General features: G+C 33.8%; 1 protein-coding gene across 3 annotated transcripts in view; it reads left to right on the top strand.

Annotated features, from left to right (window-relative positions):
• LOC135836479 (immunoglobulin superfamily containing leucine-rich repeat protein-like) overlaps positions 1-27,931 on the top strand; it is a 379,815-nt gene that overhangs the window by 8,760 nt on the left and 343,124 nt on the right. The window contains exon 1 of one of the 3 annotated variants that reach the window (XM_065351348.1): positions 22,290-22,480. The exons of the other annotated variants lie outside the window; for them this stretch is intronic. The gene's annotated coding sequence lies outside the window, so the exon portion shown is untranslated. Of the gene's footprint in view, positions 1-22,289; positions 22,481-27,931 lie in introns of those variants that run through there. 3 annotated transcript variants of the gene reach the window in all.

Genomic DNA, 27,931 nt, shown 5'->3' with positions numbered 1-27,931 from the left:
GTGAACGAATGCTGTATGGAATGGTTTCAATAGCGATAATTTAGGGTTCATTTTTTATCCGCGAGTTGGTTTTTGACAAAAGAAATCGTGGAGTAGGGCTCATTTTGGTTTTAGTGTTGCTGCGTCTTTCGCGACTAAAACTTGAGAAAGTTGGTTTTGGGATCTTATCCAGACCAGTATGATGTCATAGACAAGAAGATGCAGATTTTCTTTGAATATTTTTGGGAAATTATTCTCCTCTATTTTTTGTACGATGAATGAGAGTAAAGTTGAACGAACTTCAAGCGTCTGAAGTGATGTTCAAGATGACAGCTCTCATTGTCAGTAAGTATTCATTGATCCCCATCAATACAAACGTAAAAAATGGAATGAAAAAAAAAGTTTCACATTCACGAGAAATTGAGGCTGCGCAGAAATATTGTTATCAAATCATTTCGCCTCATAGGGTACGATGGATGAACTGGTTGATGATTTTTAGCTATCCAAATTAATTCCTACGCTATCTGAAGAAATCTATTTCTCTGTAGGCTCCTGAATGGCTCACAGATTTTTAAGGTTAAGTTTAGACCTGATACTGGCATTGTGCAAAATGTCAACAATTTCTCTATAAACAGAAAATTTTTGATTACATTTTCTAGCTTTAGCAGAATGAAATTACAATTATTTAACACTCAAAATTTGATTCTTACTTTGAATTATTATTGACTATGGATGCAGAACGAATCTAGTGTTGGGGTTGGAAAAGCTGCAGTTGAATTTCCAGCTGCTTCAATACTGGTCAGAAAAAATTAAAACAACTTTTAGAAAGTGAAGTGTACCTTGGTTCAATTGAATAAAAAAAATAGAGGCACCAAAATTACATGTACCTCAAATCCTCCTTTTTTTAATGCATAAGCAGTATCATTTTCACTATCACTACTAGCTTGAAAACTACATTTTCTATTTTTTTCATTTTCTTGGTTCCTACTGAATTACCTACTAAGCTTAATATTACGAAACAATTTTTTTCTTTTTCAACTTTTTTTGGGCTCCAGACCCACTTTAACATTGTCTAAATCTGAACTTTCTAAACTAGCGAAATAAGCACAGAGTCCTGGCCATTGCCAATCATTTCTTGGAGGGGACTTATTAAACAAAGTACTACTAAATGGGAAAATTTTCCCTAAATTATTATTTTCTAATTACCTATATACTTTATTATCTAAAGCTAACACTAATTATGCTCATTCGTTTTTTAGGAGAAAGAGTAAAGCTATCATCAGAATTGCTGTTTGATAGATCTTGTTCTTTATCTGATCCAGCGAAAAGTTTTGTATTAATAATGACAGCATGGCAATTTACAGCAGCTTTTTTCCGAGGCCTCAGTGATTTTTTCTGAATTGTGGGTGTCCTTAGATTGTATTCATTCCACTTGAAGTGGGTTGAGGAGAAGTCGGAGTTGCAATTGGAGTATGTGTAGAATCACACGAGGTCCCAGCAACAACCTTAGGCGCTCCACTGCCATCTGTGGACGTATTCACAGAAATACTGAGTATATCACTACTTCCAAGTGATCCGCTGGCGTTGTTGGACAATTCTACGGTGGTTTGTGTCATACTGGGCATTTCGTTGTGAGTTACCGAACTCGGTGCAAATGCTGATTAGGGAATTATTGACGGATTGAACGGATAAACTCCACATTGCTTGAAATCCTGTAAAAACACGAGTCCAAATAAAATATTGCAATTCATTTGAAAACGAGCGATGAAAAATGTAAATTACCTGATTTGATATTCGATTGACTCGTTGCTTTTTCCCATGCCAGAGTGAAAACTCTGCCAAACTGATACTTTGATAATGTTCGTTGGTCAGCAGGCAGTGTGGACCAATATTTGGTCAATTCAATATCCCAATAATTGTCCAACGGTTTATATACAGATTTGTCCAATGGCTGCAGCTCATGTGTCATATTACTTGGTAAGCAGAATATGTACAATTATATCATGTGCTTCTGCTTCGAGAGTGATTATGTCAATATGGCATTTAGCGCCATCCAATATCACAATACATGTCCCTAAAATGAGAAAAATTATCGTAAGTGAACAATTACCAACTTCTTTAACAACCCTTGATATGGAAAACGACACCAGATCCAATAAAATATGAAAGGATCAAAATTGAAATAATAGAAATTTAATAATACAAAAATATGTAAAAACTCACCAGCAAGCTTTTAGTAGGTATAAAAATTGGAAATTCGCGAATTCCTTATATAAAAACAAAATTGGATTTAAAAATTCAACTTCTGATTGTAAAAAAGAACCACAGTAAAAAAAAAAAAAAAAAAAAAAACAGTTGAAAAAATATTACGAACTAAAAAAGAATTAATGAAGTTAGAAGTAAACTTGGTAAATGAGTATCTTTTGATAACTTCGACAAAACTTTGAACACAGTAGCAGAAATGCTCGCGGAGAATCATGGCAAGCCGAGGTACAAAAAGATACAGACTTTTGGACATCTCCCTTGGTTGTATATATATCAACATTTTACCCTAAACTGAGAGGGAGATACCGCCAGTTTGAAGAAATCGCCACGTTGGTCATTATAATTTGAAAAATCTATAAAATAAAGGAATTTTAGGGGTACAAATGCGGCAACTAGTTGGTCAAAAAGGCTGACATGGTCAAATGCATTATGTTGCAATAATTGCCAGAAAAATGAGAATAATCAACATAAATTAAGCTGAAAGTTTCCCATATGAAAAAGTCTAATGAAGGTAATTTTTAAATGCAGTTTTTAAGAAGGAAATGCGGAAAGAGTAAAAGATGACCAATGGGTGAAAAAGTTCTCCTAAGTAATGCATGTACTGTACTTTTTAAGGTATCATGACAGTGTTGAAAGGCCAACGCCATCGTTTCATCTTTTAACACCCCTGTATGTAAGTAAACAGATGGGTGCTAGAGTAATGTAGCTTCTTATATGTACCTATCAAAAGGCTACTTAAGGAGCTAGTAAGTATATGACAAAGGAAATGTCAGTGCAGCTGTGCTTTAGCCCGCAGGGGTCTGAGAAAAACGTATAAATATTGCATATTGATTTCAGACCTGCGAACTCGCGTAAACGCCAAAAATAGTAAATTTTGGATTTTAAAAAATTTGAAAAACCAATTTGAGAAACTGAAATTTTTAGTTTCAGGCACATAATTGAGAATGTGAATAGTATAGAAGCCATGGAGCATCTATTCTACGAAATCATCCAAAATATCTCAAAAATTGAAGCGAAGCATTAAAAAAAACGCATTACTTACCAACCAAAGCGAAAAAAAAACATACAACTAAATATTCTATCTTCGAGTATTTTTACCACTTCAGCTAAAATATATAGTCGTTAAAATTATTTTCGAGGTTTGCAGCAGGGTGAAAAAAACTCGAAGGTATGTTAATGTGGTAATAAAAATATTGGCAAAGTTTGCAAAAGAACGAGTCTAGAATGAAAGTTTAAGATTTACAAAGTCTGCGGTTATAGTTAGTTGCGCAGACTGTAAAAGGGAGGGAGGCAGAATTGCATATCTTAATTTGGACGAAAATCGTGGTAAAGCGATAAAATACTCGGTAACTGTACAGTTTAAATCTATAAGAAGAATAAGATGCGGTGGCTACTTTTCAAAGAAATACCGTCTTTGGTATTATCTTACGATGGGAAAAAAGTAATCAGCTAACTTTTTTTTTTTTTTCGTTGCTGGAATAAGATTCTAATCGAATTCACAAAGTACACAAAGTATAGCTTTTAAAAGGTAATATTTTGGGGAGAGAGAAAATACACGGCAACCTTTTCTCTTTTTTTTTTTTGCAAAGGTGGACTTTTTTTCACTCTCTTTAGAGGACGAAAGTCATAAAAATCGTATGAAATAACACGAACGAGAGAGCCCGTACTCTTGGTGTACGACGATGGAAGGAGTGAGCAAAAGAAGAGAAAAAAAGGCCCGATATTTCGCAGGCAGCAGAATACGAGTAATTTATTCTGGTAGAATATTCGGCATACTAATATGTTAGTTTTGGGCTATCTTATGTCGTTCGATGTTACGTTATAGGCACGGATAAGTACCATTAAGATAGGAAAAGAAGCAATAAAAAGCTTTTAAACGATTTGGTAAAACATTCAATATTATTAAACGAACAAGCAATAATTTTTTAACAAAGCGTGACTGAAATTCATTCGTCATTTTGGGAAATTTTAGTACTATGTATTTCAGTGTGCAGGCTCGCGTTGTTGCATAAATTACAACCCCTATTATAGCTACGATATTGTCTAAGGGTAGTTTTCCTCGACCATTTTAGTCCAGAGTGTGACAATTTTTCCGACATCGTTTCATTGAAATGAAAAAATTTACGAGTTGTTTAATGCTTACGCCGATATTGTTGAAAATTTCAAAGAAAAATTACCCTCGATTCCGGTTCATACTGCGGATGACCCATTTTCCGCGTGTTTAGCCTTACCATACGTCATTTCTGGGTTTCCAAGTCTCGTATTCAAGTTTATATGTACTTCTCAAGGTTACTTCCAAATAATCTTATTAATAATAATTCCAAGTACCATACAGGAAACCTCAACTTTGGCTCCGGTTGTTCCTACCTACTTACTTAGTTGCTTTAAACTATTATACTGCTTTCTACCTTATAGAATAGATATACGACCTTATTCTTTGTACACAGTACAAAACCAAGTAAACATTCTACAAATACCATCCTTTTCTGGTGGTTAAGGTATCTGGTGTATTTCCTTAAGAATTTAAAGGGATGGGTATCATATTCCCGTGTAAAGGGAGACACGCAGACGTATTCGATATAAATTTATTTTTATGGAAATACGAGTACGATATGTAGCGTGTATAATGTAACTTATATTTTTTATGAAAAGTATAAAAGCTTCTTTGGTATTCAATCGTGTATCTATAGATAGGAGGTAGGACTCTATTTAGCGATTGATTTGTATCGATAGGTACGTGGAGTTTTACATCTAAACTACATATATCTTATTTGGAATCGATTCTGTAAGCTAAAACAATTCTAAATCTGTGGCTTAATTGGTTGACACAATGATGGAAAAATTTTTTTAAACGAAAACGAAACATTTGGATTTGGGGGATTACATTTTGACAAGAAGTTTACGCCTAAGAATATGTAAATGCTTACAAGAGCATATTTTTTATCAACTCGTTTTTTGGCTGAAAATACCGATTTTGGAGGAAATTGAATTTATGACGAAGTTCGGGTTGCAGGGTTGTTAAATTAAAGGCTGCAGATTCGCCCCTACTTGATCAAATCTACGATGTATAGTGTCTGTTATCGATAAATCAACTATTGAAGGTGTTAGAATTTTGATCTGATTGTCAGAAAATTCATGAGAAAGCAAGAGACTTACGAAATCCAGATAAATATTGAACAATTTTGAACAAAATTAATTACTGATGTTGGAGTGCAGCTTTGTGAGAACATGAAATCTTATGGTTTTCCTCCTCATCTAAAATGTGGAGAGATATTCTCAATATTGAGGGAGGGGAGGCCCACCAGATGGGTTTTTCAAAATGCTGGTTATTCTTGATCCTCAATTTACTTAGTAACAAGGTACAAGCTCACCTAGCAGTGTAAGCATTTGAGTAATTTATGCGATTAGAATAATTGCCAACAGTGATAACTGATAAAGCATAGAAATGTCAGCTGGCAATTTTTGCTCATGTAGTTCTACATATTTATTTTTTAGGGTGCTATTGATAGTACACCCATGAACAATTTTTGCCAAACGGTATTCGTTTTGTTGTTCAACTGACGTATGAATAATACTCACCCAACAATTGAATAAGTGTATTTTTTAAATGGATATTTTCTATTGCAAATTTGCGCAGATTATTACATATTTTGCGTGTGGGTTTTTCTGATTATCTACGTACTACGAGTACAAGTAGATTTTTTCAGTGTTATACCTACCTGAAATTGATCTTGGGTTTTGGGACCATCTCATTTGCTTGGTAAATATGTGGATGCGGGGATGCAATGTTTTAAATTTCATGTTACAAATGTACAGCATTTTGTCAAATTCGTGGGTTCACGAATTGATTTTCATGTTCTCACAAAGTTGCATTTCGACGTTTATTGAGCCAAACTGCATAAATAAAATTGAATCTGGATTTAGTATTTCTTTTTTCTATGTGATGTAAAATAATTCTGCAATATGAATTTTTTTCAACGTTCAGATCTGACTTTTTGGTATCTAGTTTTTATGAAGTTATCACCATCACGCGGGAGATTGTTGAAACTAAAATACTTTTTTTTTAAAAATGTGAAAGCAAACAATCAAACTAACAGAAAAAAGCAAAAACTCTCTCGCAATCAGCAAAACGATACTTTAGCTGATGGCTTCCCAATTTCGGTTTTTTTCATTTCTTTTGGTCTAGTATTCCAATTTTTTCAAGTTTCTCATTGAATGTCTGAAATTTTTTACTTTTTTTTGAAACCTTTCCTAGCATAGGTAGGTAGTAGGCTTATACTCTAAATTCTAGCACGAATAACCTGAAGGTTTCATCAGCACATATTCGAATCCTGAAAGGGGTTACTGAACTGAAGCTGTTTCTGAAAATTTCCAAGTACAAGAGTAATTTTCTATTCCTTTTAGAATTTTTGAAATTGATTCATGGGAAACTGACCTGACTTCATGTTGATAAAACAAGTAGATGAATTATTTTTTTGAAATCGTAGAAAAGATGGCAAAACAAAACGCACATAGAAAATAGATTTTTAAAGATTGTAAAAGTAGCTGTATGTTTCTAAAACCAAGCAAACAAAACTTAGAATATGAAAACCAGATAATTTTTTTATGAGAAGTGACAAATAGATTTTTTATCGATTCAAAAGATGTGAAATTTTGAATCATAATTCATGCCATCAAGAGTTATTTGAAAAACATTGAAAGCATAGAGCATTACCTAAAACAAGAAATATATTTGTATAAAAAGCAAAAGAAAAATCAATCTTGCAATCAGCGAATAAGTTGCGGATGTCTTGTTATCTGCCCATACTATCGGTGAGTAATTTTTGGACGAACCAATTTATGATTTAGGAGGAAAGAGGCACCTTCCTTCTGCTCTTAGTCCATCCAAGGTTATTTTTTACATAAATTTGAAATTTAAAAATATCCCTTAGTTTCTTATTTTTTTAAATCAAGTTCAAAAAAAACCGAAATGAAAAAAAAAATTTTCGTCTAAAGTGGCTCATTAGAGTAAGAAAGCTTAATTTTTATTCATTCTGGTGAAAATTTTAAATTTTTTTGTTGCCATAAAGAATGAACATTGAAAATAAAAAAAATCTTGTAGATACTTAGTTTCAATAAATGCCAATCACTGATTCACTGATTCGCTCTTTTTACTAAAAACAAAGCACGAAAACAAAAAAATGTCACAAGATTCAAAAATGTATACGAAATTCTGAAAGAAAAATTGGTAAATTGGAGGCTACTATGAGAGATCATCTTTTCGCTGTAATGGGAAGTCATATTCATAAAATGACAGAAAATCAGACAAGATCATCTTAAAAAGTGATTTTTTGTTGAAAAATATACAAAAATGTAGCCATTTTCGGTTATTTGGATTGAAAGACCTTTAAAAAATCGACATATCGTAGCTAGATCCACATAGAATCTTAATTTCGCTGTATTCTAATCGACTGATTATTTATTATGTCGATCAATTGATCAAATTTTTCAACAATGGGTTGTTTTTTATGCAACGTGTCTGAGTCTGTATGGCGAAAAATCATTTGATGAGTATCAAAAAAAATTATTGAACAAATTGGTTACTTAGGTATTTATCATGAATGAATGGCAGGAAAAATGTGTGAAATTAAAACATAAGTGAAGAGAGCTGTGTAATCGGCTCAGAAAAAAATTTAGGAAAAAATTGACTAAAGTCGAGTCAAGTGAATAAACTTACATTGAAAAATGAATACCTAGGTAGTAGGTCTAGGTACATTACATACATGTATACAAATCTACAATTATTCAAGTGACGCATTTCTGTAGGTAGCATGTGCAGTTTAAGTGTGACAATAACTCACATCTATCACAACATTATCATCGTATATCGTTTCATCTGAGCAGTATAATAATGGCCTATGGGCAAAAAAACGCATTCATGCTAAATAAAGAGCAATTCAAACTAGATCTTAGCCATCTTGACAACACTTATGACATTGACGAATTCGATCAACGTCCTTTTCCTTCATCAAATAAATACCTTGCCATAGAAATAGGCTACTTGATATTTTAAAAAGCTGCTGCAGTGTTGCCACAGATGCATTTGGGATAAGTAAACTGTGCTATAGTCAAACTGGCACTTAGAAAAAGGAGGATAATTATGTTGGTATTGAAATTTAAGTTTACTTACTACAAAACAAAAAAAAAGTGAATTGCTTTTCATGGGATTGGTTGGGACTTGGGTAAACGGTTAACGTATGCTTTATTTTGTAATACTTTTTTATATTTCAAGTATGTGGGTACAAGTTTCATTTGTACCCACTGTCGCCACCTCAACTATGGAATTAGCCTTAACGGACACAAGGCTTATTTATGATGGGCGAGAGTGAGCGTGGTTGGGATGAAACGTATGCTTGGAAAATTTGCCGAATTCTGAGATTGTTTGTGATCATATTGATTTAATGTGCCTTCAGTTTTGTCGTCATTGGTGACATGACATGAAGACTTACAACGTGGAATAACAAACATCTTTAAAATTTTTACGATGTGATAGATACTTTTCATATTACACCTTTCAAAGGATGAAACTCACAAGGCAACTTGAAATCTTCATCATTTTCAATGAACCATTTTCGTTCAAATTGAAAGATCATTTGGCAAGTACCTATATTACGAGTTACTCGTAGGTATCTTCCTTCACGTAAATGCTTTAATAGTACATATATGTATGTATTTCTCATCCATCTATTAAAACGTATTATTTGCAACTGTAGGTACTTCGCCATGTTTTTAAGCTCGTTTACGTATTTGATGAAGAGTGGCGTAAAAAAAAAGAGCACAAAAAATTTCCTGTCTGATAATCTGTTTAAATTGTCTTAAATCTTTTTTACGATTATTTTCGCAGCGCTTGAAAGCTTTAAAATCAAATTTACGAGTCTTTCAAAAGCTGTATTGGTAGGTTAGCTGTGTTCTATTCAAATGTAATATGTACCCTAATTCGTTGGAAATCTTTCATCTAGAGAGCAGTATTGTATAAAAATTAAATTCAAAAGTCTCCTCGTCATTTCCGCCTGGAACGTTGATTGAGCTAACCTATGAACTTGACTTGTCTTTTCGTTTTCCTTTGTTAATAAATAAAGGATTCGGAGCTAATTGTGATGGCTTTAGTTAATGAATTCTGTATCGGGTTTTCCAACGACGACGATGCTATGAATAAAGGCGGAAAATTATTTCAACGAAGGAGAAATTTAAACGATGTTGTTTCGAATTCTCTACCCCTGCAGTATATCCTACCTATAATGAAAATATAATCCAACTTTTTACGTATACAAAAAGTTCAATGTACGCTACCTCGAAAATCACTTTAATTTCGTAGATCTATGACCCTGAGTACGTGTCATATTTAGGTATACTATACCGTGTAAGTCGTATAGATGTACGTACCTGTATGAGTAGTCATGTATTAGGTTACATTTTTAAGTACCTTTCATGTCGAGTGCTGCCAAGAAAGGGGAGGCGGATCCCTTTCGTTATATTAGCAATCAAATTAATTTTAATACGTCTTACAAACAATGTAGGGTTTTTTTCGCTTTTCTCGCAAGAAACAAATTCACGAGTAAAGTTTGTCATTTAATTTGCGCCGGCTTGCATAAATTGGAGTACTGAACGTGGTAGCTGTCTCGACAACAAGCTCGCTAACGCATCAATCAAAAACTTTTCGCCACCAGTCACTCGCAAAGTCTCGTTTAAAAATAATTTAAAAACTTATACATTTGTAAACAACTTTTTTGATAGACGTAAAGATTTAATTTTTACTCACATTGCATCGGAATTTCGTCGCTGATTCAATCAATTAGCTCGATTGGAGTCATTTACCTACCTAATTCTAAGTGCATGTACGAGTTATTTGGTATACGAGTAATATAAATACGTATTTTCGTAATTTGGAAGCCGAATTATGATCAAAAGACGTATTTTTACTTGTACAAGAATCTAGAAGAAGAAAAAAACGCTCACCCCAGGATCTTATTATTTTATTCTTTGCATTTGCTGCTGTCTTCTGCCTTCTGCCATAGGGGGATTATGAACAGTGAAAGAAAAAAATCTAATGTTTCTCTGGTGACATTACAGCTTATAATAATTTATAACCAGCGAATAAAAATTTTCAATTTTAATATTCGATCCACGACGAAAAATTCCTGCTCGCGATCCGTCCTATATTATGATGAAGACCAAAAAAAAGACAAGTTATCTTCAACTCGTTATAAAATTTCGCTCCCCCCACCCCCCGACGGTTTGAATCCTTACGCCTGAGTATATGTATAGAGAAAATTGAAAACATTCCGTCAAACTTTCATAGCGTGGGTCTTAATTCTAATATTAAAAAGCAACGATACCCGAGGTAAGCAATTCGTATATGTAGCTCCGACGAATAGTATGAAAAACCAAAAATCTTTTTGGTATTTTATATTTTCGTCTTTGCACCGAATTTCATTTAAACAATATAGAAAATTTTTCGTCTCGAAGCGAGTGTGTTTATTTATATTCCTAGCTTCAGATGAGCACTGCGGTGTGTTGATGGGTGTGAACGATCAACAGATCGTAATGATAATTGAACAGGTGAATAGGTTTGAGAGGATAATTTGGGGTTAACAAATCAAGAAAAAAAACCAAATGAAGTTATCAGCTATATCCTCCATTTTCTACCCATTTTTAGAAATTTTCTTCACCTCCCTTCTTGATTCTCTTGCAGCTGTGGTCCATATACATACGTAAATGTGGTTGATCGCAGCCTAGAATTTTCTCGGGTGTAGCACCACCTGGATTTACTTATATAGTAAAAAAAGACACATTTTTTACGCGTGTAGCACCATTTTTTAACCTTAAACTACTACTACCCCTCCCAAACAGGGCATAACAATGTGGCAATTATAATAGCGCATCCATTAAATTTTCAATCTCACATGACTTTCGCTCGGCCAAGAGTCTCGTCCGATTTGATACTTAATATAATATTTTCTTTTGGCACATCCTTTAAAGGGTTCTCCAACTCGTTAAAATATTCATTGATGATTGGCGAACTAACAGCAGCGCGTTTTAGCTCTGGAGGCGCCCTTGGAGGAGAGCTATGGGTGTCCAAAGAGGGGGATTTTTGAAAAAATTGTAATTTTGTAACTTCAATCCGGGCGATATGCGGGCCTCAACGCTCGCTGTTCGGCCACATTCAATACCACCGGATCATAAGGTAAACATAATTATAACGTGATTCATTGATGATGCGTATGAAGTTGTGCTTACGTTCTTTTTGGTAATCTGATTTCTGGGTTTTCGCATTCGTCTTCTTTGCTGGAGCAGCTTTGAGTGCGGTTCGAGCAGCGGCTTCTTTTTTTAAATCTTTTACATAATTTTCAAACGGCTCCCATACTGCATTCAACTTCTTCTCAAATTTTTGACGAGTTATATTTCCAAAGTCGTAGTCTCCTTGTTGGATTCTGTGAAATAAGGTTTCATTGGTTTGGAAAGCATACTACAGAAAACAGAACAGAAAGTTTAGACTTTTTGTGACGCGACCAGCGATACCATACCATATGTCGGCAAAAATTTTTTTCGTTTTATTGTGGTTTCTGGTAGTGTTTTTCTTCCTCTTTTCAATGGTGCAAACAGATTTTCAAAATATTAAAATCTGACAAATTTGCAAAATTTCAAAGTTGCGTATTTTTTGAAATTCAAAAACCAAAATTCTGAGAAAAACGTATTTGAAAGTTTGGGTTATTTTTGTAACATTTTTAAAAACCAGTGAACAGTATTTTTTTTTTTTTTTGATTTTCTTCATCTTTTAATGGTTTTACATCATAATTTTTTTTTTTTGACATTTTTTTATGAAAAGCACTTTTGTAAAACCGGTTTTTCACCACTAAAACGACGTGTTTGAGATCGGTGGGTACACCCATTCCAAAGTATAGGCTTCATAGTATATGAATCGACAAAAAATTTTTTTTTGATATTTTCTGACTTTTTCCATGAAAACGCGATTATCTCAAAAAAAAGTTTTCCGACTTATGGTATGGTATCGCTGGTCGCGTCACATTTTGAGAAAAGAAAAGAGATAGTGAAAATTTGCACGCATGCTTCTGAAACTGGCTTCTGCGTTGACGTTAAACCGTTTCGGCATTTCCTTCAAATTCTAACGTATAAGATTACTTCTAAGATTCTACTGAGCAGTTTCAAATGTTGTACTTGAATCGCTTATTTTTGTGTAAATTCTTGTTTTGAAAATATTTTCGTTTCGAATTTTAAGCATTAACTAAGCCAGAGCATCAGAAAATATCGTTTCGGAAACTGGGAGAATACTTTGGAGTACGGTGGTGCCAGCTTTTTGGTCGTTAATCTTGCCAATTTCAAGAATTCGAGAACATGGCCAAAAAACGTCTAATTTTTTCGAGTATCTAAGTTGGCAATAGCGGTCCAAAAAATTGGTATCAGTGTTTCTTGTAATGTTCTTTCAGTTTCAGAAATGATATCTTGTTTTTACTTATAACTGATACGTAATTTTCAAGAAGTTGATATTCTCAGAATATTTTACCCAAAAATAAGTGATTGACAAATTTTCAACGCTCAATACTCAATAGAACTCTAAAATCAGTCTTGGATCTGAACGGCAATGGCCTAAGGTTGGGAGATGTGATGTAAAATTCAAATAATTTTTAAAATTATTATCCAGAACAAATAATTAACATTTTATTTTAATTAACAATACATATACTACATTAAACAAAGTAATTAGCTAAAATTAAAATAGAGAGGCTTCATCTTCTTTGTGATCTTCTTCAGTTTGTAATAGCATAGCGGCAACTATTTCTGGTAGTTGTTTTTTTTCAAAGGACGGTTTTATGAATTTCCTTATCAATGGGTCTGAAAAAATGATGAATCTATTATATGTAGATGTCTGTCAGTGTGTCTTTCCGATTCGTTTTTCTAGAAAACATCTCCCTGAATTTCTTGAAAAATTTGTGAGACGCCTCTTGACATTCTTTACTTAACATGCTTGAAAATTGAACAGCTTAAAACATACTTATTTCATGTATACGGATATTTTAGAAAATCATGGAGTAGGTACTTGTCTGCACTTCGGTAATGTTTTATCAGTGAATGTGATAAGAAAATAAAATTGCGAGCAATGTCGATTAGATATCGATATCGATAATCGATAACAAGAATACATAATTATTTGCAAAATTTAGTAGACTTACCCACTGATAGTATCGAGTTCCTCATGATGTCAACCACCTTGTATAAGTACTTTATGAATGGTAGGTGACATCGGATAGAACTGATACTTTTCGACATAAAATTTCTAAATCTGGTGACGATGTCAATATCCAATCCACGTCATTCGAATTACCTAACCCCCATAATTTAAAAAAAATAATGAAATTGAAAAAAAATTTTAATCTCAACAAGTTATTTCCTGTACACTGAAACGAGTACAACGTTTGCAAAACATGAGTTATAAACAAATTTATCATCAAGATAGTGGAATTAAAACCGCTGTAATGAAAACATGTTTTACAGTGAAATAGTAAGATATAAATTTTATTATAAAAATCAATTGGGTACTTCATTTACCAGCTTTAGGAACGTCAACAAATTAAACTGGTTTCATTTCTAAACCATTGTTGAATTTGTTTTTTAGTTTCTTTTAATATCGCTTTTATCCAATCGTGTAAATTTTTTTCGTTTAACACGAGTTCAAAAATGAGTAGATAGGTACCTTATTTATCAAATCTATCCTCCAGTTTTCTACAATTAATCAGTCTATCATTTTATATTTACCTGTATGATAAATGGAGAAGAAACTCAAAAAAATTGATCCATGCATGGAGTGGTGAAATGCCATACAACAAAGTTTCTTAACGAATAAGCTTCGCATCATTTGCTAATTTGTTCATTTTGGACAGTTTCAAACCGCAGATAAAGCACACCTGAGAATATGGCAATTTTTTAAAATTGAAGCCAAGTCATACGTAATCATTAAAATATTAGGAGATCACTTACACTTGTGGCAGGGTTTTTTTGTGATATATTAACAGCTTTCTGGTCCAGCATCGTTAATATCATTTCAAAATGCACTGTCATCTCCCTACCATTGATTATAATTACTACGTGAGGTTTCAAATCCTTAATCTGAGTATCCATTCTTACGTATTCCGTCTCAACATTGCAATTGTCCTCTCAGTATGACACTACAAAATCTAACCTTAGCAAAGTATCCATGAGTGACGTATTATTATACAACGAACGTTTACTCTTTGAAGTACAGAGTGGCTAAAAAGTCAGTATTCTGACATTTCAAAAAGCTTTAGTTTTTTGTAAAAAAAAATCAAAAACTTAGCACCCTAGAAAAAAACTAATGGCATTATGTCGATTGGAAATTTAATTCTCTACAATTTTCCTCGACCACATTTTTCCGTAGATTGCTTCGTTCCGCCTCCAGATCAACTTTTATGAAACTTAGTTTGCAAATTTTTCAAAAGTTCATTTTAAAAATTTGCAAAATGAGTTTCATAAAAGTCGATCTGGAGGCGGAATGAAGCAATTTACGGAAAAAACAGGTCGAGGAAAATATTGTAGAGAATTCAATTTCCAATCGACACAATGTCATTAGTTTTTTTTTTTGGATGCTTGGTTATTGATTTTTTTACAAATTACCAATGCTTTTTGAAATGTGAAAATCGGAATCAGAATACTGACTTTTTAGCCACTCTGTAAGATAGATTTATTTGAAAAAAATAATGACCGAGGAACAGTAGCTGTGTTCTAGTCCTCAGACGCCCAAAACGTTTCTCTATGCTTGCTGGAGACTCCAGTGAGTTCGATTGGAAAAAGATTCGTGAGGCGAAAGGAAAAATTGACAATGCAAGTATGTTCAATTTTTATCTCAAGATTTACGCTGTTGGTAAAAAAAATCAGTGTTCCTAAAATTTGGCTGAAAATATGTGGATCGCATGTTCTTTGGATTAGCCACACATCACCACAGCCTATTATATTCGTACAAATAGGTACATAGTTTCTAGTTAGGTTACTCGAATGTACCTATATCTATAAGTTGGGTAGATAATGAACTTTCTGAATTATTATATACACAGTGTAAATTGTAAATCTTTGATACTTACCCTTAGTATAGGTAAGGTACCTTCCTATCCTACTACATACGATCTATCTAACAGATATTATCGTTTCACGAACGTATTTCTTTCACTTTTTATGATGGTAATTTCTTTAACCTTCGTGTAAGTACTGCACGAAGTACGATGTTTACTTACATTTACATACCAAGACAGAAGGAAACCCGTAGAATTCCATACAATAGTATTAGGTTTACTAAACAATAACTTCAAATTTAATTTTCGAAAAAGCGTAAGATATCATAACTTTTGATTTTACAGTACGGGTACCACCTACGATATACTTAGGAAAACTTATTAATTTCTAGCATCTGGTCTGGCTTCTGCTCATACACCACTTTACTCGTGTACATAATTACGTCTTTCTTAGCGAAGATGATTTTCCATGCATATAAATTTCATCAACTCAATTTCCAACCGCGGAAGATCTTAATCGAAGAGCAGAGGAGTCTAACGCACAGGTCATCATTCGCAACACTTGGCAATCCAGTCGATACACTTTTTCACTTCATTGAGAATCTTATTGCTTCATATAGATGAAAAAAGAGTCGTAAAAAAATATACGAGGATATTGACTTGGAAAAGAAAATGAAAAAAACAAGATTTATTGATTTCGGGCAATACTTATCTCGAAGAATTTTTATATACCTAGACAAAAAGTAGATATATTGTAAAAAAATCGTACACTTGTTGTAAATTTTTAGCTTCAATTGGGTGGTGATATTTCTTATTTTTTCCCAAATTTCATCATTTTATTATGGCTTAAACGACGACGTTTAAATGAAATTACCCGAGATGAAATTTTTTTTTTACTTTTCGTTCTGAATTTTCAGGCATGTCGACGAACTCGATATTTTAATTAATCGACTAGGAAAAAAATGAAAAAAATTTCACGTTCGCAATTGAATAACTGTGATTAAGGTGAGTGGTATGAAAAAAAGGCCGAAATTTCTACACCGATGGTACAGAAACGAGATTACGTACGGGTCGAATTGACCCTAAATTTTGCAATTTCGACGTTGAATAAAAATATTTTACGAGCGAGTCTTAAAAAGTAGTCTCGAAATTAGCGTCAAACGTATAAAATAGCGGCGCTTTTTGAGGAATTGTGCCCAGTTTACGATTTATTTTGGCCGCGTATGAATTACACTTTTATACTTATTTCGCTGCGTTGTATGGAATTTTTGGCCGGACGATACTACGCTACTCCTATGGTAGTGTCCTTACTCCATCTTTCTGTAGTGTGTACCCTTGAAGGGGGATGAAATCTAGCATATGTATCTGTACATATGAAAACGATAGACGTGAATGAAAACAGTGCGTAAATTAAGCCGATAATTAAATAGGAACCATAACCGTTCGGTAGGTTTGTAATTTCGATGTAAATAGAAGGTTATAAATCTTGGCTCGGTATGTTGCGTTGGTTGCAAAGGTTGTGAAATTTCGCTCGATGCTAACATTAAATAAAGGATTTGATTTTTCGATAGTTCGTCGACGTCGTCGTCGTTCGAACATCGGTTTTCATATCGTCGAACTGGACGTCGGTGTGTATTTTTCAAAGGATTATGGTCGCGGTTTTGTATTCGAAACGTGTACTCTCGGCAGCACGCTGCACTGTACTTATTCGACGAATTATTTCGGTCGTCTGTAAGTCTGTCGTTGGAAATATTTATTTTTTGAGTGAATTAGCTAATATAACATTTATATGGTTTTCTTATCGTTTTTTCCCTTTCTGTTTTCGCTATACTGGCTGTCTTATACATATATCTACCAACGACGCTGAAAATATCTACCTTATATATAAATTATACCATCATTCGATTTGATTTTTTCTTCGAGTTTATTATTGTGATAGGAAATATAATGTAGTATTGGATCGTTGTGTACGAGCGACGAGGAAAAAAAAGGGTCCCAGTTCGAACGGTGTTTGCCTCATGGTAGATATTTTTCATACAGCGATGTGAAGATTCCGTATAAAAAGATAGAGGCGTGCGCTTTTATGTGGCATATGATTTGAGCAAACATTAACGCCTGTTTTTCGGCGACCCGAGTTTTGTTTGCTAAATTAATCGAATAAATCAACAAATTAAATAAAAACCTGATTCCGTATATGGGCTAAATTGACAAGTTGACTTTTCCCCTACTCTACTTCGTCCTGTTTCACAGTCGACGAACGTTTATCGTCCTATTTTTTCACCCTCGATAAAATCACTAACAGGCCTTTTTTCCTCGTTTAATTTTAGCCCATATACCTTCTTACTGTTGGTTGATCGTGTAGTATGTGGAATATTGAGCTAAATATGGCGGAATTAGGTAGTTTTTTTTTGCCGGATGGTACGAATTTATGTGGAATTTTTTTTCAAAAAATGCAGGAGTTTCGAATTTCTACCTTTGAAAAATTCATTTATATAGGTACTTGAATTGAAAGAGAAGTGAGAATTTCAAACGGAGATGTAGATTTTTGGAAATGGCTTGAGCATCTTTTCACCCATCCAAAAACATCACCTTTGATACCTCTACATAAAATAGAATGTGCATTTACCTATCAAATACATACGAGTACATATTATAATGATTTACAGAGAAATGAGATTCCTGATTCTCTGATTTTGAAGTGATTCTCATTTCATTTGAAATTTTGGATGAATTTTTTGAACATCATTTGGTGTTTTTTCTATTTCAGATGAATTTTCGTACGATTTTCTGGAACTTTACGATTTTGAAAGCATTAATTTTTGATTTAAAATTGAACTTTTGATCATACATACCGTAAACGGGGGCTATTCGGGAAATTTTTTGCTCTTTTTGCGTTATGGATCGCGAACTATAATACCTACAGAGCTGGTTAAGGTCTCATTTTATTCTCTGAACCTTCCTCTATCATTATCCATTCGTATCAGATTTTTACCCCCTCTCAAAAAAATCCTGGAATTTTTCAAAACAAGCAGGGTCAATTTCCCACAAATGGGGCTATTCGGGAAACACAGACAAGCATTAAAGATATCGATGAAATGAATACGGCATTCGATTCCTGACTAAATTTTACATTAGAAACGATCTTTACTTAATTTTTAGCGCCAAGGTTTCAGTACTTTGCTAAGCACTTGAAAAACAAAAAATTCACATTGCCAAAAAAACAGCACTATTTTTCTTTTCGATTTCGCAGATGCAATGTGGAGGCATAGACCACCTTATGGGAGCGCAAAACGTTTGTTACAGTGTTGGCTAGGAAACACAACCTTGAAACGGCAGTTGGCGCTCATCTGCTTTGAACAGTGCTACCACAAAGAGAGAAAAAATCAAGTTTCCCGAATAGCCCCAAACTGTATTTTCTTAAATTGCTTGGCAATCATTAGAGAAATTCGATAAGACGAATACGGCATTCGATTCCTGACTAAATTTTACACAAGAAACAATCTTTACTGAATTTTTAGCGCCCAGGTTTCAATACTCAGCCGAACACTTTTAGAAATAAATTTCACTTTATCAAAAAACAACACTTTTTTCTTTTCAACCTCGCACACATAAAGTGTCGGCACTGAACACGTCACGGGAGTGAAAAATGTTTGTTACAGTGTTGGAAAGAAAACGCGACCTTCAAACGGCAGTTTGCGCTTCCGTGGTGTGAACAGTGTTACCACAAAGAGAGAAAAATGAGCATTTCCCGAATAGCCCCTGGATTCCCGAATAGCCCCCGTTTACGGTATATGGAAGATTTGAAATTTCAATAGGCAGATTCACGTACGACTATTGAGAGAAATTAAATTTTGAGCAAATTTATTCATAGTTTGAATATTTCTGTCATCGTTTTCAACGTACAGGTCTATGGACCTAGGCTATAGTAGTTGATCATAGATAATAAAACACTATAAAACCATAAAAATTGAAATTTCAACATAATATGTAAAATTTGATCATTTTTTTATTCTTCGAACAAATTGTTTAGCTTATTCCTCGTTGTAGTTTTGACAATTTGATCGCGTCTCATTTCCTGGGGAAAGAATTTTTCTGCGGCGCCTGGAATGAACAAACACTCATGTTAGTACATGCATATTTTTCATAAACTGTATGTGTGAAATATTATGTACTTACTGTGAATCTTAGCCAGGCGAGTTTCATCCAGCTTTTTTTCATGCCTTGTACCTTCATCCCTGCCGCCGCCATCGCCGAATTCCTCTTCTGAGAAAACAGCCGCCATTGCTTCGTTGATAAATTTGGTCAAACTGACCTTGGAACATTTTTTCCAAACCTGTGTGAAACAACATGTCTTTGAAATCTAAGTACCTACATTTGAAAAATCGTTCTAAAAATGAATGATGCGGAATACGTATCAACATAGTAGGTATGTAACAAAATTCGGAGTTTTTCACCTCACAACGCCCTACCCCCCCCCCCCCCCACTCCTACCAAAAACCCAACTCCAGATTTGTAGATACGAGTACATTTGTATTTTGGTTTTTGAGAAATTAAATTTACAACACTTTGAATATTATCGTTATTTTTCGTTTCAACTCCAGATTTATTTCGATTTGGGGATCTGATTATGACCAAAAAATAAAAGATTTTTCAATTTTTTTTTCAAAGCCAAGAAGAAAAATACAGAATCTTGCCCATATAAAATTTTCTTCAATAGTTGTCTACTTACTCTGAGAAGTATCATGCAATCGACGACGCATGAAACAAAAAGAGATTATTTGTCGACAAAATTCATGTTTTTGGTTTTGAATAATTTGAATTACAAAAAAATTCATAAATTTTCCGACGATATTATTCTTACACGCACATAACATGAAAATACCTCTTTTAACGACATATTAAACGAACCACGTGCAAATACTATAAGTATGGAAAAAAAACTCCGAAACAGTTTTCTGCTTATACTTTGAAAACAAAAACTTGTAAACTAGGATGCACGTTTCTGACCCCGGTATGTTGATAATCAATTCGAACATAAATTTATAGGTGAACATCGGACCAGCGATGGTAAAGCTTCGGATGTTGTTGACAATAGTTTAAAAGTTGGGAAATAGGAAACCTCAAGTTTGAATTTAAAAGTTGCTTGTAAATTTCCTAGCATAAAACTGACTAAACACAATCTGGTCATTGCAACTTTTGCCTTTATGGCACCATTGTATCGTAAAGTTAGCAACAAACTGTATCCGAGATCGAATTTTCTCACCTTCAGTTCGTATCCTTTCGATGATATACGTGCACAAGTTTGAATTGTAAAAAAAAAAACAAAAAACAACGTTGCTATAGTTCTTAAGAAGTTTGAGTGGTATTGAATAAAAAAAAAAAATTATTTACTGTTTTGAGTCTATTAATAGGTAGGTACGTACAGGACAGGTATTCGCTGGAAGAACTTTCGTCACTTATGTATTTTCGATTTAATCGCTGGAAGATTTTATTCCAGTCGTTTAAGTTTTTTAATCTGCCTATTAAAAACATTCTCTCGTAAGTTGGCAGACACTATAGGTATACAACTTGAGATAATTTCATCTCAAGAAGATCTGACTGCTTCTTATACGTATTTATCCTGTAAAAAAACTTCTGCCTTTTTTTTTTTACAAAACTTTGCCAGTTAAATTTTAAAAGCTCGTATACCTTACTTTCAAGTTACGTGTATGCAGAATAAAATATCATTACTAATGGATCAATAAGGAGAACATTCCTCTTAAATATTAATTATTCAATAAAAAATTTTAAAAATAGCTCTGAAAAAAAAGTTTTTGAAGTATTTGATGCGTCATAGAGCACTATTATCTACCCGTTTACAACACCTTGACCATTCTGCCTACCTATCTAAAGTTTCTTTCGCTGTATAAATGTAAGAAAGAGTATCGAGTACTGTAACACTTGTCTATCGTGTACTCGCTCTCAACTTTCGCTGCTTTTTTTTCCTTCTTTCACACCCTCAATTTCGCGAATAATTTATCGCGATCAAATAGCCTTCTTAAAAGTGCTAACCGTTTCGTACACGCTGCTTGAACGTGAAATACGAGCAAATGTGCGTACAATGTGCTTGTTACGGGAATTCTACTGAGCTAAATATTGGAAGGTCGATGTGGTGTGTGGTCTGTGACCCTTGAAAATTGTTCAATTTAGTAGATTTATGTGGTTTTTTTACTGCTGGATGGTGTTGGTCGGTTTTGCTAGAAAGAGGTCGCTTGATTTTCGTGTTCTTTGGCATTTTTTTGGATTTTGGTGAATTCGCTCGATTTTTTTTTCTTTTTCGAAGAGATGAGGAATTTTTTTGATTTTTAGGAACTGTCAATCGGATAATAGTATTGGTATCGATTCAGGTGCATGTTTCAATATAGTCGATCAGAAATCTGTATTTGGCAAAAATTGATGAAAATGATCAACGATGCCATTCATGCCAAATTTTTTTCACACAAATTATGTTTGAATCGTTGACAAATGGTTCCTAAAAAAAAAATACTAAAAAAAAATCATGAAAAGTTCTGTACGATATTTCAAGTAAAATCACCTACTGTCCTTCAAAATTGAAAATTTTTCCGATAATTTATGAATTAAGAAAAAAATCTCATATTACATAGACCTAAGTACTTAGGTAATCGGTACCTCGTAGAATTTATTGCTAAAAAAAGGAGCAAGAACCATTTTTATTCGTGTTGGAAAATAATTTTTCAGTTCTTTTCATGCATGAAAAATGTTGCACATTTCTATCTGTAGGTTTCTCGTACCTAGTTTTAGTGCTAACTGTGAAGAGATAAGACGCAGTGTAGAATGTAGATAAATCGTTCGATAATTCAATAGGTTTGTGTCGTGTTACGTCATATCGTTTGAAACGTCATTTTTTTGAATCTTGAAAATACGAGATGTGTTTCTAGTTGATTCTTGATTCTTTTATTGAGTTGTTGTGAATTCGAGTGTCTGTGGAGTGTAAATAGTGTGATGCTGATTTCGGAGTTAGTTTTTTAAAAAAAGTAATGCTTTTTGAGTTATTTGATTCTGATTTTTGTTAAACCCCTGATCGTATTGCGAGTTCGTGTTTTCAAATTTGTTCTTAATGACTACCTGTGGAGGATGATTTTGTACATACGATGGTGGTGAGTTTTGAGACCTCTTTTATTCTCTATAGTTACATAATTTCGCAATAGTTTGGTTGATCTGGAATATTTATTTCTTCAAACCCAGTATCGTACCTATTTGTGTACCATTAGAGTACCAATTGAAGCTATTATTTTAGTCAATTTCTTAATGAGACATTACAGGGTGTCCAAGAATAAAGGATTTTGACTTCATCAAAAAAGGGAAAAAATTCCTTTCTTGAAAATTGAAAAATTGAGTAATTGTTCAAGAAATGGGTGTTTGAGTGATTCTTTCAATGAAATACGAAATAAGCTTTCACTTTGTACTGAAACAATAACTCAAACGCACATTTTTTCGATTATTATTCAATTTTTCAATTTGGACTGAATGTTTTTCCGATTTTGGCGAATCAAAACATATCAAAATTGCTTATTCTTGGACCCACTGTAATAGCACGCTGGGTTTTGATTCTTTGACTCAATTTTTCATGTGGCTAGATAGATACGTAACATTAGAGCATCCGTGTTTACATTTTTGTAAGGTTTTTGCCTTTCGAGGATTTCAATTGTTTTCAGCTCCTCGTGGCTTGACTCGTAACCTGGGAAATTCGACTATACCTGTTTTAGAAAACTCTTCAGTTGACGCATTTAGCAATTTTTAAAATTTTGGTGATCTTTGGAAAACTTTAACAATTTGAAAAAAATTGACAGTTTTCTAGAAATTAGACTGTTGTTTTCAAGTTTATTATGGATCAATGTACATATTTTGAAGATTTGTCAATTCCATGGAAGACATATAATGAATATTTTTCACTTACTTACTACTACTACGTGAAGAAAAAAATAAAATAGTATGTACATCCGAAAACTGGTATTTTTTTTTGATTTTTTTTTTGTTCACCATACTTATAGAGCTTCTAAAAGATCTGAGAATAAATTTAACACTATAATGTCTTGCTGAAATCCGATCAATGAACAGATAGGTAGTTCAAAAAATTACACAGTTTTGAGAAAATTCATTAGTTTTGCAAAACTCGATAGGTAAATTTGAAATATTTTACAACTTGGTGAAATTTATTGATTTTGAACATATCAGTATACCTTGGTTACGATATCGGAATATTCGATAAACTTTCACAAACTCAACATTTTATCGTCTCTTTCAGCGATTTTGAATTTCTCGATTTGACTGCTCACTACCATTTTCTCCATAGGGGCCATATTTATAGAGGAAAACGCAAAAAAAACTATTTCTTGTAATGCCTCACCCCTACCCCTCCTGGCGAACACTCCCTCTCCAGTCTCCAGGTGTGAGGGCTTCTAGTGAGTGTTTTACTCAGGACAATATTTCCCTCATTGAAAAATCCCACAGTGTGGAAAATCAGAAAAATCAAAAAAATGAAATGTCTCAAAAAAATGGGACATCCTGTATAATGATGTATTACGCTAGGCAATTATTTTGAACTTTTTTTCGTGTTTGGGTTGAAAATGGGCTTTTAATCGATAGTTTAGACCCTGAAACAATAAACAGAGTGAGTTTTTTCAATTTGAGTTGCTTTTGTGGTCAGGAGAGACGGTCAAAGTTGCGAAAATGGCTGTTTTTGCCCTACTTCGAGAGTTCGTAGCGATATCCGTATTGTTTTGTGAAAAATACCAAGGACATATTCGGATTCTACGCACTTTTTTAAGTAAACTAATTTCCCCGATTTTTGGTTTTCGATTACTCAAAAAAGTGCGTAGAAACCGAAAATGATCATAGTTTTTTTTTCGCAAAACAATACTGATGTCGCTACAATCTCTTGAAGTAAGCCAAAAATAATGGCCATTTTTGCAACTTTGATCATTCTCCTGACCACAAAAATTACTCAATTTGAAACACCCTTCTCTGTTTTTTGTTTTAGGGTCTAAGGTATCGATCAAGCCCAGTTTCAACCCGAATACCTATACAAATTTGCAGTTGCCTAGTGTTATTCGTAGTGAATTACGTCGAATTGTACATTTTCATACAATTTTCGAAGGTTTTCGTGTCATGTGAGGAAAAAACACCCCATTCGAGATTATTTTTATTAATTTTTCACGAATCATTTACAAGTTAGCTCGTTTATGACGCGTGTAGAACAGGTAGGAGGTATTCGATGCGAAAATACCATACGAAGAGCGAATTAAACTTTTACAAAGTTAACAACAACGTGTCAACTCTACAAACGATAATTTAAACTTCGAGTCAGCTTGGCTTTCATGTCGAAAAGTTGAAAGTAAATTACCTCTACTCTGGTTATTTAAATATAGAGAACTCGCTATAGGTCTACGTAGTAAGTCTTTTGAAAACACCGACGACGACGACGACAATTTAACCAAATGATGATGACGATGATGATGAAGAAAAGAGCTACGCGGCGGGAGACTGTGTTGTCGGTGTCGCGATTCTCGTAGCTATATAATTTTTCTCAGTATGCTTCGTGTTTTTTTTTTTTTCATCTTCTCTCTCACTCGCGAATTCGAAAATTCATTTCCGGTATTTTTCGGTTGCAACGGATGTAAAGTAAGCGGCGGGTAAACGATAAAAATTCGTAATAAGTGTCTTTTATGCATAGGGTAAGTCTAATAAAGTAATTTTATCATACAGAAATAGGCAATTTACGCGAAACAGAATATAGCGGAAATGTTAGGAAAATGGCATTATAAACGATTTAGTTTGTGCGAAATCGCACAATTCGCCGTATATAATTAACGGTATCTGGAGAAACGACCATGTACTCGCGTATAATGTTTTTTCGGCAGACGATGGTTTTTGAAAACGGCTTACGGATAAAGTACATCGGTGAATAGTTATAAAAGTGGCTGTGACGTTTACTACATGTCAGAAAACGGCGTAAAAGACATAAAATAAAAGTTAAAAGCTGCCGGGCTTTAATATCTGCATAAACTGAAAATAAACAACGTGAAATATTCAGATAGAACGGAATATACGGCAAAGGCCATTAAAATGTACTGCTCGCAGATTATAGGGAATAACGTTGTAATTTGTACCGTACAGTGCAGCACTTTTCAAGTCTAACAGCCATTTTGAACACTTGCTTAGTATTTCTTGTTGTTAGGTTGGTGTACGTTAAAAGTTTCTTCTCGTCTTATCCGCCGATCTTTCCGGAGTAGCTGAAATTATTGAGGCGCACCTCTTTGAAAACGCGATTTCATTAAAAATTTTAACACGGCTGGCTCGACTCGACTCGACTCTGCAAATGCCGCCATAATAATGGCTAGATTTTCGCACATTTATCGTCAACTAACGGCCACAATGTGCGGTCAAGCCAGATCACACGGCTATAGCACTTTTCGGTCAACTTTACCCCCGTTATTATTAATTTATTATATTTCTGAAATATTTAACGTCCTCTTACCCCCCTCTCTCCTACCTCGACCGCTGGAAGACGAATAGTATACCGTCGCCGTTATTATAATGCACTTTATCTGCTATTCTACTCGTATACAATAGCGGTGATAATTTTTTATACTCGAGTGTTGCCTACTAGTGGAAGCGTTCGCAGGCGGTTTTTTTCGTTCGTTTAGTACTGTGTGAGAGTGTATTTTTTTTATATTCCAAAGCTGAGTCTTAATGTAGTCTAGATATGCATTTGCAAAGTACCTACCTATCAAAAAGGTTGAAATGTGAAAAATATAACAATATATGTTTGAATTCGCGAGATCATCTTAACCATCCTCTTTTATGTTCTCTTTTTTTATCATTTCATTTCCAGCTTTCTCTATAGCATCAGCTATGGGTAGTTTTTGAGGAACTGGTACAGAGTTATTCCAAAATTTCCTTCGAATATACCTCTTCTGTCACCCTTTCTTGTTCTGCTACTCACTTTTCGCCCTTTTTATAGTTTTTATTTTCACATGATCAACAAATGAGAAACAAAATTAGTATAGATTGACAAGAACTTGAATTATGATTTTATTCGAATAAAAAAAAGTAACTTTGAATCACTTCGATGTATGCCTATATAGGAACAAAATTTGAAAACAAAAATTTACGTGATTTATTCGACTTCATTTTAATAAAAGTACAAGTAGGCACTAGGCACATTCTACTTTATGTACATATAAATAATTATAAAAAAGACGAAAAAATGAAAAATCAGCTTGAATTAAATATTTTGAAGCAACTTAGCAACCATGCAACCATAAACCAATTTATGGTGAAATCAATGCAAAAACTATCTTGCAATCAGCGAATAATTTTTATTACAATCACTGCGCTTCGGGTGCCTCACGACACTTCCTTAACATTTTTTTCATCATTGAAGCTCACTCATCCATAGAATTTATATTTATGCACTCATCAGTGAATGGGGGTGTGTCATTTTCGTTTTCTATGCAATCCAGCCACTTTCAGTGATAATGTACATAGATGAGATTTGCTTTCACAAGAATTTTTGAATAGTTGTGTATGTATCGGAATGTTTTTGAAATTTTAATGGATTTCATTTGAAGAAAATCTATGATACACATCCTCATCTCTCGTACCTACATTAGGATGGATCGCCCAAAAAAAGGTTTTCGGATTTTGGCCGAATTCAGCTGAGACCTTCATTTTGAATCGATGTTTACTCAGAAAAAATTATAATTCCGGAGGTGTCCTTGAAGGGGAGAAATGGGGCCTTGAGAGATGGGACATTTTCGAAAAATAATATATTTTTTCGCTGCTGTCGCCACTTCAGCTGTTTTGGAAAAAATGGCCCAGTCCTAAGTAAAGTATATTTTGAGATTCTTTGTCAATCTATTCTGGCAGAGATTTTGTTGAAATATCTGCTCAGTTTTCATCAGACTTGATAATATATTCGAGCACAATTGTTTTATTGGTTTCATTTCTAATGAAAAACAATTTAGTGAGTGATCTACTGGATTTTTAGCTACATTTATATGTACATTATCTATTATTTTTTAACATAGTAGATGACGAGTATGAAGGTAATTGTAGAGAGGATAAGAAACCTCTTGACCGTAAAACGTCTCTCCATGGCTTCAGATAATGTCACGAATTCGGCTTCCATTGTACTAAGAGCTACAGAATTTTTCTGAACGCGAGAAGTCCAAGATATATACTAAATTTCCGAACAATTCCAACAAATGAACCACCGGTAGACCTAAATTCCAATTCGTATGTGGCAAAAGTAGCATCACTAAAAAAGCTGTTATCGGAGAAAGAGTCGTTTGATCAATTCCCTTTGCATTCGTTAATTCTTTTAAATTGATTTTTGGTTCAATTGGAGTAGTTCTACCATCCTTATATATTAAAAGATGTTTGAAGGAAAACCTTGATAGAGTCCGCCAGCCTTTTCTACTGAACCGATTTCAACAAATTTTTTTTTTAAACGTTCCTTTTAACGTGTAGATATGTCATCAAGAAAAAAAAATCGAAAATTTTGAAATTAAGGGCCGAAAAAATTGAAAAAACACGTTTTCTAT

This window comes from Planococcus citri, chromosome 2 (assembly GCF_950023065.1).
Source record: "Planococcus citri chromosome 2, ihPlaCitr1.1, whole genome shotgun sequence".
Lineage (NCBI taxonomy): Eukaryota > Metazoa > Arthropoda > Insecta > Hemiptera > Pseudococcidae > Planococcus > Planococcus citri.
The sequence above is the reverse complement of the archived record's forward strand: the minus strand, read 5'-3'. Positions and strand labels throughout refer to the sequence as shown.